The following is an 11,827-nucleotide window of genomic DNA, read 5'->3' on the forward strand; positions in this document are numbered from 1 at the left end:
CCCTCCCCTCAGACAAGGTGAGGGGGATGTAACAATAGTAGGGCTGGTAGACATCAGAGAAGCCAGATGTAGCAGCTGCCTGCCCTGTGGTTTTCTGGGTGGCAAGAAGTGAAAGCATCATTTTAGTCCAGATGCCCACAAAGGTAGGGCAGATGCCAGCAGAAAGAAACGGTGGCAATTCTGTGGAGCCAAAAGGTAACTTTCACTCCATTGAGTGGAATCTTGGACCATGCATGGGGAGGCTGGACATGGAAACCAGAATCCCACAATTGCACTCTTACTCATTCTTGGATAGGAATGAAAATACCAATGATTTGGACCTGGGGTGCAGAGGTTTTGCAGAAAGGAGGGAGTCCAGGGTTTTTGCAGGAAGGAGGGTGCACAGTTGTAGGCTCCCTGTTTAATGACTGACATGTACAACACATGAAACTTCCTGTTTTCCAAACCTCTTAACTCTGTGAGGATGGAGTTATGTTCCAGGATTGCAGATATACTTAGGGGGGCTCACAAAAGGGTTGGAATATGTCATTTATAAGATTCCATGGAACTGTTTATCAGGGGAATTCATGGAAAATGTTGACTTGATGTGTCACACCTGCAATTAACCTCTTTGTCCCATAAGTGTGTTTCCCTTTTGCTTACAGAATCTTTTAGGGAAGAGTAGATGGACACAGTTTATCCCTTCTGTTGCAGGAGGTTATATTAATTAATAACCCAAATGGTAGAAGATCCAGAATTCCAACCACCCAAACCATGCAAACAGTGCCTTGTTCCCAAAGGAAAGGGGAGGACATCAGGATGACAAGCAAATCTTGTTTACACTAGGGAGAGAAATGCAGGGGATTAGAACTTGCTATATTAACTGAAGGTTTCCTTTGCGTCACATGGACCCATGCAGTTCCCCCTGGCCTTTCCCAACTCAGAGTCAGTAAGAAGCAGCCATTGAGTCAAGGAAGTGACCTTACGACAGAATAAGAAGGAAAAAGGGAGGTGTTTTGAATATGACTTTGAATGTGGTTTTCCTTATTCAGAATCTACAGTCTTTGCATTTCCAGAGGACACACCTCTGAGCTTGAATTGCCCACGGCCTACATGCTTCAGGAAGTTAGGGCTAGTTGGTTTGATTTTATGGGTCCCACACACAGAAATCAAGTTAATCATGATTCTCAGTTCCGAGAACTTTATTAAGAGCATCAGTGCATGCAAAGCCCCTCTTGGGTTAATTTTTCCCTTTGGCCCATGATATTTAGCTCCACATTGGCTGTAGAGATTACTTAAAAAAATAAACACACTATCGATAGATAGATAGATAGATAGATAGATAGATAGATAGATAGATAGATAGATAGATAGATAGATAGAACCTAAATCTAGAATAGCTCAGGGCCTAGAAATACTGGAGAGATTATCTGTATACTAGTAAAAGGGGCATCTAAAGAAAGTCATTCAGCAAGCTAGAAAATAATTACTCTTACTCTTCTGAGTAGGGAAACCTATAGAGTTTGTCCACTAAAGAGAACTTCAGGATGCAAGCACACCTCACTGATTGTTCTGTGTGATCTACCACCAAGGTCATTTTTGCAGAGAGGCCCCAGAAACCCCCATTTCAAAGCTCCTCTGTCGTACAAAAGCCAGACACAAAGGTCAACACAGCTACTGAATCTCCTACAGGAGAGCCACGGACAAAGACTAGGGGTGGGGTAGGGGTGTCACAGTCCACGCAGGCTGTCCCTTTTAGGAATATTTTTCTGCTTTTAACATATTCTGTTAAGGAATTACAATATATATATAGTCTTCTCATTAACATATACATCAAAATAGTGATATTTCATTAGGTTTTTAAAATTTCATTCAAATCTCCAAATGAAATTTTAAAAACTAGATCTAATAAATAAGGATCACAGAAAAAGTAAAATCAAACTTTTTTAAATCTCCCCAGAAAACTATTAAGAACTGCTATGAAGATCTTGGGAGCTTGGGAAGATGGAGGACCCTGAATTCACCCCATCCCAAGTTTACAACTAGATATCCTCCACACCCGAGTCAACAAACCAGAGAGAAATCCAAAGACTGGCAGAACAAACTCCAGGACTAAATACAGAGAAGACTCTGCATCGGAAAGGTTAGGGAGGTCAGAAAGGCAGAGGAAGGCTGCCTGCAGGAGGGAGGGAGCTGTGCACAGAGAAGGCAGAGAAATGGGCCCTCACACCAGGGAGTTCACACAGGGAAGACTAATGCCTATAGCATTTGGCTTTAAAAACCAGAGTCGCTGAATTCTGTAAGTGTGTAAAACCAGTAGGACTTGGAACCTGGAGCTTTAATAGCCAGCTGACTAAGAACTAGGCAAACTGGGAGGGTGAATGATGGCTGGATTGCCACACTTAAAGAGCCAGCAGCCTACACAGAGAGACAATCACAATGCTGGGGGGGGCAAAGAGGAGACAGATCTGTTCATAATGATTTCAGAGCATGTTGGGGGACTTCTCTGAAAATGAGGGAGCTGGCAGGAGCCTCTTTCTTCCCCCACCTCCCAGCATAAACACAGAAATACCTGCAGGAGGCAGGGCTGCACTGACACTTGCTACCTAACCCACTAGAAGTGTGCCATGCCTATGAGTTCTCCTGAGGGCTCTCCCACCCCACACTTGCTGGCCTCAGCCCTGGGCTCAGGGCAAATTTTGTTAAAGCCAAGCAGGTACGCCACCCAACCTCTAATTGCAGAGTTCCCACTGAAACCCATATATCCACTACACCACTCCCAGCCACATACTCTCAGCCACCATCCCATATTGCACCCAGCCTCATGCCCCCAGCTACCCTGGTACACAGGCCCCGGAAGCTGAAGAGCTTCAGGGTATCCTCCATAGAACTAGTGGCCCTGTGCAAATTTTGCTAACACTACCACCCTGCTCCCAAGTTCCGCAGCAGGCATGCCCCCTCACAGCCAGGCTGACTCAGTCCCACGGGCACCACAGAGAGCAAGTACAGCCCAAACAGGCAGAAAGTCGGTGCAGACAACTGCACTGAAAGGAAAATTGACTCAGACCTAACAGCAGGGTATAAGCAACACACATAGGATATTCTCCTGAAGGGCTGGGTTCTAATGAACAGGGGACACTGCACTGCAGGGCACTCCAGGACTCTTCTTCATAAAGTCACTACTTTCAAGAGTAGAAGGCACAGCTGACTTTCTTAACACAGAGAAACAGACACAGAGAGGCAGACAAAAGGAGGAGACAGAAATTTATCCCAAATGAAAGAAGAGGACAAGGCCACAACCAGAGATCTAAGTGAAACAGAAATAAGTAACCTGCCTGATAGAGAATTTAAAGCAATGATCATAAGGATACTCACTGGACTTGAGAAAAAAGTGAAAGACATGAGTGAGTCCCTTAACACAGAGATAAGAAATAACATAGCAGAGATAAAGAGCTCAACAAATGAAATGAGAAACACACTTAATGGAAGGAACAGCTGGATGAGAGAAGTAGAGGATGAGTTAGTGACCTAGAAGATAAAGTAATAGAAAGAAATCAAGCTGAACAAAAGAGAGAGAAAAGAATTATTTAAAATTAGAATAGACTTAGAGAACTCAGTAACTCCATCAAATGTAATAACATTCATATTATAGGAGTCCCAGAAGAAGAGAGAGAAAGGGGGAGGCAGAAAATTTATTTGAAGAAATAGTAGCTGAAAACATCCTAATCTGGGAAGGGAAACAGATATCCAGCTCCAGGGGGCACAGAGAGCCCCCAACAGAACCAAAAAAAGCAGACCAACACCAGTACATATTATTATTAATTTTGCAAAATATAGTAATAAAGAAAAAACTTTAAAAGCAGCAAGACAGGGGCTCCTGGGTGGCTCAGTCAGTTAAGCATCTGCCTTCAGCTTAGGTCATGACCCCAGGGTCTTGTGATTGAGTCACACATCAGGCTCCTTGCTCAGTGGGGAGCCTGCTTCTCCCTCTGCCTGCTGCTCCCCCTACTTGTGCTCACATGCTTTCTCTGTCAAATAAATAAATAAAATCTTTAAAAAAAAAAAAAAAGGCAGCAAGACAAAAGAAGTCATTAACTTACAACGGAAAACCCATAAGGTTAGGAGGAGATTTTTCAACAGAAAGTTTGCAGGCTAGAAGAGAGTGGCATGATATATTCAAAGTGCTGAATGGGAAAAATCTACAGCCAAGAATACTCTATCTAGGAAGGCTATCATTCAGAATACATGGAGAGATAAAAGAGTTTCCCAGGCAAACACAAACTAAAGGAGTTCATGACTACTAAACCAACTCTCCAAGAAATATTAAAAGTGATACCCTGAGTGGAAAGAGAGACCAAAAATGACAGTAGGAGACATAAAGGCAGTACAAACGATATTTCTGTTAAAAAAAAATCAGTCAAGAAACTCACAAAAAGGGGCACCTGGGTGGTTCAGTCCTTAAGCGTCTGCCTTTGGCTCAGGGCGTGATCCCAGAGTCTTGGGATCAAGCCTCACATCGGGCTCCTCCGCTGGGAGCCTGCTTCTTCCTCTCTCTCCCCCTGCTTGTGTTCCTTCTTTCTCTGGCTGTCTCCCTCTCTGTCAAATAAATAAATAAAATCTTTTAAAAAAAAAATCACAAAAAAAGGATATGTAATATAATAACATATACCTAAAATTTGGGGAGGAGAGAAGAAAAGAATAGGTTCAAACTTCAACAACCATCAATTAATATAGAGTACCAATATGCAGAAGAGGTTGTATACAAACCTAGGGCAACATTATATCAAAAATCACTAATAAATAGGCAAACAAAAAAGAGAAAGAAATTCAAATATATCACTAAAGAAATCAGTAAAACATGAAAGAGAGTAAAACATGAAGAGATCAGAGAAAATCTTCAGAAACAACCACAAAACAGATAATAAAATGGCAATAGATACATATCTATCAATAATTACTTTGAATGTAAATGAGCTCAATGCTCCAGTCAAAAGACATAGGGTAACAGAATGTATAAAAAGCAAGACCAATCTATATGCTGCCTATGAAAGACCCATTTTAGACCTAAAGACAGCTGCAGTTTGAAAGTTAGAACATGGAGAAATATTTATCATGCAAAGGGATGTCAAAGGAAAGCTGAGTAGCAATACTTATATTGGGGGAAAAATGGTTTAAAACAAAGACTGTAACAAGATACAAAGAAGGACACTATATAATAATAAAGGGAACAATCCAACAAGAAGATATCACAAGTGTAAATATTTGTGCACCCAACATAGGAGCACCTAAATACATTAAACAGTTAATAACAAAAATAAAGGAATGAATCGATAATAATACAATAATAATAGGGGACTTTAACACTCCGCTTACACCAATGGACAGATCATCTAAACAGAACATCAACAAAAAAACAATGGCTTTGGGGCACCTGGGTGACTCAGTCGGTTACACATCCAACTTCTAATTTCAGCTCAGATCAGACCTCTGAGTCATGAGATCAAGCCCTGCATTGGGCTCCATGCTCAACAGGAAGTCTGCTTGAGATTCCCTCTCTCCCTCTGTCCCTCCCTCTGCTCACTCTGTCTCTCTCTCTCTCTCTACCCTCCCCTAAAATAAATGAATAATTTTTAAAAAATGGCTTTGAATGGCACACTGGAACAGATGGATTTAACAGATATATTCAGAACATTCCATCCTAAAAGAGTAGAATACACATTCTTCTCAAGTGCACATAAAACATTCTCCAGAATAGATCACATATTAACACACAAAACAAACCTCAACAAATTCAAGAAGACTGAAATCACACCATGTATGTTTTCTGACCACAATACTAGGAAACTAGAAGTCAACCAGAAGAAAAAATCTGGAAAGACCACAAATACATGGAGGAGGTTAAATAACACGCTACTAAATAATGAATAGGTCAATAAGGAAATCAAAGAAAAAATTTAAAAGTACATGGAAACAAATGAAAATCAAAACACAACAGTCCAAAATCTCTGGGATGCAGTTCTAAGAGGAAAGTTTATAGCAATACAGGCCTATCTCAAGAAGCAAGAAAAATCTCAAATAAACAACCTAACCTTGCACCTAAAGGACCTAGAAAAAGAACAACAATCAAAACCTAAAATCAGCAGATGGAAGGAAATAATAAAGATAGAGCAGAAATAAATGATACAGAAACTAAAAACAAAACAACCCCTCCCCCCCCCAAAAAAAAACAATAAAACAGGCCAATGAAACCAAGAGCTGGTTCTTTGAAAAAAAAAATCATTAAATTAACAAACCTCTAGCCAGACTTATAAAGAAAAAAGAGAAAGGACTCAAATAAATAAAATCACAAATAAGAGAGGAGAAATAACAACCAACACCACAGAAATACAATCATTAGAGAATATTATGAAAAGGTATATGCAAAAAAATTGGCCAACTTAGAAGAAATGGATAAATTCCTAGAAACATATAACCTACCAAAACTGCAACAGGAGGAAATAGAAAATTTGAACAGACCAATAACCGGCAAAGAAATTCAGTCAGTAATCAAAAAACTCCCAACAGACAAAAGTCCAGGACCAGACAGCTTCATAGGAGAACATTTAAAAAACATTCCAAAATATAGAAAAGGGAGGAAAACTTCCAAATTCATTCTATGAGGCCAGCATTAGCCTGATACTGAAACCAGATAAAGGCACCACTATAAAGAGAACCACAGGCCAATATCCCTAATGAATACAGATGCAAAAATTCTCAATAAAATACTAGCAAACCAAATTCAACAATACATTTTAAAAAATCATTCAACACAATCAAGTGGGATTTATTCTTAGGTTGCCAGGGTGGTTCAATGTACACAAATCAATCAATATGATATATCACAATTAGAGAAGGGATAAGAACTATACAATCATTTCAATAGACACAGAAAAAGCACTCAACAAAGTACAACTTCTATTCATGATTTTTTTTAAAAACCCTCAACAAAATAGATTTAGAGGGAACATACCTCAACATAATAAAGGCCATTTATGAAAAACCCACAGGTAACCTTATCCTTAATGTGGAAAAACTGAGAGCTTTTCCCCTAAGATCAGGAAAAACACAAGGATGTCCACTCTCACCACTTTTATTCAACATAGTACTGTAAGTCCAAGCTATAGCAATCAGACAACAACAACAACAACAACAACAAACATAAAAGGAATCTGAATCAGTAAAGAAGTAATATTCAGTATTTGCAGATTACATGATACTAAATACAGAAAGCCTTAAGAACTCCACCAAAAGCAACAACAATAAAAACTGCTATTACTGATAAACGAATTCAGTAAAGTCACAGGATATAAAATCAACATACAGAGATTTGTTCCAATTCTCTAAACCAATAATGAAGCAGCAGAAAGAGAAATTAAGAAAACAGTCCCATTTACAACTGCACACACACACACACACACACACACACACACACACACACACACACACAAAGATACCTAGGAATAAACATAACCAACAAAGTGAAAGACCTGTATTCAGAAAACTATAAAACATGGATGAATGAAATTCAAGAAGACACGAAGAAATGGAAAGACATCCCATGCTCATGGATTAAAAGAATATTGTTAAAATGTCTATACTAACTAAAGCAATCTACGCATTTAATGCAATCCCTATCAAAAAAAGATAGGGGACCTGGGTGTCTCAGTTGATTAAATGTCTACCTTTAGCTCAGGTCATGATCTTAGGGTTCTGGGATCAAGCCCCATGTCAGTCTCCCTGCTCCACGGGGATTCTGCTCCCCACTCTCCCTCTGCCCTTCCCCCCACTCGTGCTCTCTTCCTCTCTTTTTCTCAAATAAGTAAAATCTTTAAGAAAAAAAAAAAGATAATCTCTTCAACAAATGGTGTTGGGAAAACTGGACAGCAACATGCAGAAAAACAGAACTGAACTGTTTTCTTACACCATACACAAAAATAAATTCAAAATGGATGAAAGACCTAAATGTAAGATAGGAAACCATCGAAATCACAGAGGAGAAAAGAGGCAGCAACCTCTTTGACCTGAGCCACAGCAACTTCTTACATCTAGTAAGCAACATCTTACATCTCTGGAGGCAAGGGAAACAAAAGCAAAAATGAACTATCGGGACCTCACCAAGATAAGAAACTTCTGCACAAAGAAGTAAATCATCAACAAAACTAAGAGGCAACCAATGGAATGGGAGAAAATATTTGAAATGACATATCAGATAAAGGGCTAGTATCCAGAATCTATAAAGAACTCATCAAAATATCAATGCCTCAAAACTAAATAAGAAATGGGCAGAAGACATGAACTGACATTCCTCCAAAAAAGACATACAAATGGCTTACAGACACATGAAAAGGTGCTCAACATCACTCATCATCAGGGAAATACAAATCAAAACCACAATGAGACACCACCTGACACTGGTCAGAATGGCTAAAATTAACAACTCAGGAAACAACAGATATTGGTGAGGATGTAGAGAAAGGTTAACCCTTTGCACTCTTGGTGGGAATGCAAAATGGTGCGGCCACTCTGGGAAACAAGATGGAGGTTCCTCAAAAAGTTAAAAATAGAAACCCTACAGCCCAACAATTACACTACTAGGTATTTATCCAAAGGATACAAAAATGCTGTTTCTTAGGGGCATATGCACCCCAATGTTTATAGAAGCACTATCAACAATAGCCAAATTATGGAAACAGCCCAAATGTCCATTGACTGATGAATGGATAAAGAAGATGTAGTATGTATGTATACACACACACACACACACACACACACACACACACACACACACACAATGGAATATTACTCGGCCATCAAAAAGAATGAAATCTTGTCATTTGCAACAACATTGATGGAACTAGAGTGTATTATTCTAATCAAAAGAAGTCAGAGAAAGACAAATATCATATGCTTTCACTCATATGTGGAATTTAAGAAACAAAACAGATGAACATAGGGGAAGGGAAGGAAACATACAGTAAGATAAAAACAGAGAGGGAGGCAAACCGTAAGAGACGTTTAACTACAGAGAACAAACTGAGGGTTGCTGGAAGGGTCCAGTGTGGGGGCTGCAGTAAACGGGTGATGAGCATTAGGAAGGCACTTATTGGATGAACACTGGGTGTTATATGTAAGCGATGAATCACTAAATTTTGCTTCTGAAACCAATACTATACTATATGTTAACTAACTTAAATTTAAATCTAAAAAAAAAAAAAAACCAACAGCACTTTTTCATAGAACTAGAATAAAAAATCCTAAAATTTGTATGGAACCACAAAAAACCCCAAATAGCCAAAGCAATCCTGAAAAAGAAAAGAAAAGCTGGAGGCATCACAATTCCGACTTCGAGTTCTAATTGAAAGCTGTAGTAAGCAAAACAGTATGATACTGGCACAAAATAAACACATAGATCAATAGAACAGAAAACCCAGAAATAAACCCACAATTATATGGTCAATTAATCTTTGACAAAGCAGAAAAGAATATCCAATGGAAAGAAGACAGTTCCTTCAACAAATGGTGTTGGGAAAACTGGACAGCAACATGCAAAATAATGAAACTGGACAACTTTCTTACACCATACATAAAAATAAACTCAAAATGGATTAAAGACCTAAATGTAAGGCCTGAAACTGTCAAAATCCTAGAAGAGAATACAGGTAGTAATTTCTTTGACATTGGCCATAGCCAATATCTTCTTTCAAGATATGTCTCCTTAGGCAAGGGAAACAAAAGCAAAAATAAACTCTTGGGACTACTTCAAAATAAAAAGCTTCTGCATGGTGAAGGAACAACCAACAAAACTAAAAGCAACCTACAGAATGGGAGAAGATATTTGCAAATGACAAATCCAATAAAGGGCTAGTATACAAAATACATAGAGAACTTATAAAACTCAACATCCAAAAATCAAATAATCCAAATAAAAAATGGGCAAACGACATGAACAGACATTTCTCCAAAGAAGACAACCAAATGGCCAACAAACACATGAAAAGATGCTCATCATCACTTAGCATCAGGGAAATGCAAATCAAAACCACACTGAGATATTACCTCACACCTGTCAGAATAGCTAAAATCAACAACACAAGAAACACTCATACACTGTTAGCGGAAATGCAAACTGGGGCAGCCACTGTGGAAAACAGTATAGAAATTCCTCAAAAATTTAATAGAACTACCGTATGATCCAGCAATTGTACTATTGGGAATCTACCTATAGAATACAAGAACACTAATTCAAAGGATACATGCACCACTATGTTCATAGCAGCATTATTCATAATAGCCAAGATATGGAAGCAGCCCAAGTGTCCATTGATTGATGAAAGGATAAAGAAAACGTGGTATATATACACAATTGAATACTATAATGAAATCTTGCCATTTGCAACAACATGGATGGAGCTAGAGAGTATAAGCAAAATAAATCAGGCAGAGAAAGACAAATACCATATGATTTCATTCATATATGGAATTTAAGTAATAAAACAAACAAGCAAAGGGAAAAAATAATAAAGAGAAAGCAAGGAACAGACTCTTAATTATAGAGAACAATCTGATGGTTACCGGAGGGGGGGGGGAGATGGGTGAAATAGGTGACAGGGATTAAGGACTGCACATGTGATGAGCACAGGGTGATATGTGGAACTGCTGAATTACTATTCTGTATACCTGAAACTAAAAGAATGCTATATGTTAACTGGAATTAAAATAAAAACTTAAATTTTAAAAAAAGGACTGCTATAGGCTAAATGTTTGTGGTCCCCCAAAATTCATATGTTAAATCCCAAAGCCTAGTGTGATAGTATTTGGAGGTGGGGCCTTTGGGAGGTAATTAGGTATGAGGGTGGGGCCCTCATGAACAGAATTAGTGCTCTTATAAAAGAGACCCCACTGGGCTACCCCACCTCTCCTGCATGTGAGGACACAGTGAGAAGATGGCCATCTATGAACCATGAAGCTGCTCCTCACCAGACAGAATTTGCTGGCACCTTGATCTTAGACTTTCAGCCTCCAGAACTATGGGAAACAAATTTCTGTTGTCGATAAACCATCCAGTCTATTGTATCTGTTATAGCAACTCAAATGGACTAAGACAAGAACCAAATATCAATTAAAAGTCAAAGGAGAAAAGAATTCCTATGTTCATGGGTGATGCTCACATTTTTCTTGATTCTATTATTACGGTATGAAAAGATTAATGGATAGCTAATGTCTACAGAGGAGAAAATAACTGGAAAATTCTTGAATTACATAGACATTTGCTCTTCGATTCCCAACTATTATTGGTTCTTTACCAAATTCCAGTGGACTCTAACTTGGTAGTTATCTCCTTAAATTAGAGAAACATGAAATAGGCCATTTGAAAATTAAAATAAATAAAATCAGACTATTTTGTGCATGTAGTGAGTAGGTTCAGGGAATTGATTATTCCCAGGGTGGATGAAAGGTATGAGACCATTCACAACTGACAGAATCATAAAGGATTATTGAAAGAGACAGTAATTGTCCTGAGATTGATAGCATATCCTCTAAGAAGACAGACTTTGACCTTCACCCACAGCAATAATTCTATCTTATTCAAAAAGAGCTGGTACTAAACAGAGATCCAGTAGATTCTGGATGGACTCCTTGATGTAGATCCACCAGAATTAAAAAGTCATCTTAGATCAATTTTACCAGAAGAAATATTTCTCAAGCACTACAGATCAAATGAGCATCACCTAAGAACATTATTCCAAGAAACAACCCCTACTCACTTCCACCATAAACCAATCTAACATGATTTCCCTAAAGTGTCTTC

Source organism: Ursus americanus, chromosome 4 (genome assembly GCF_024610735.1).
Source record: "Ursus americanus isolate L20-20 chromosome 4, mUrsAme1.1.p, whole genome shotgun sequence".
Classification (NCBI taxonomy): domain Eukaryota; kingdom Metazoa; phylum Chordata; class Mammalia; order Carnivora; family Ursidae; genus Ursus; species Ursus americanus.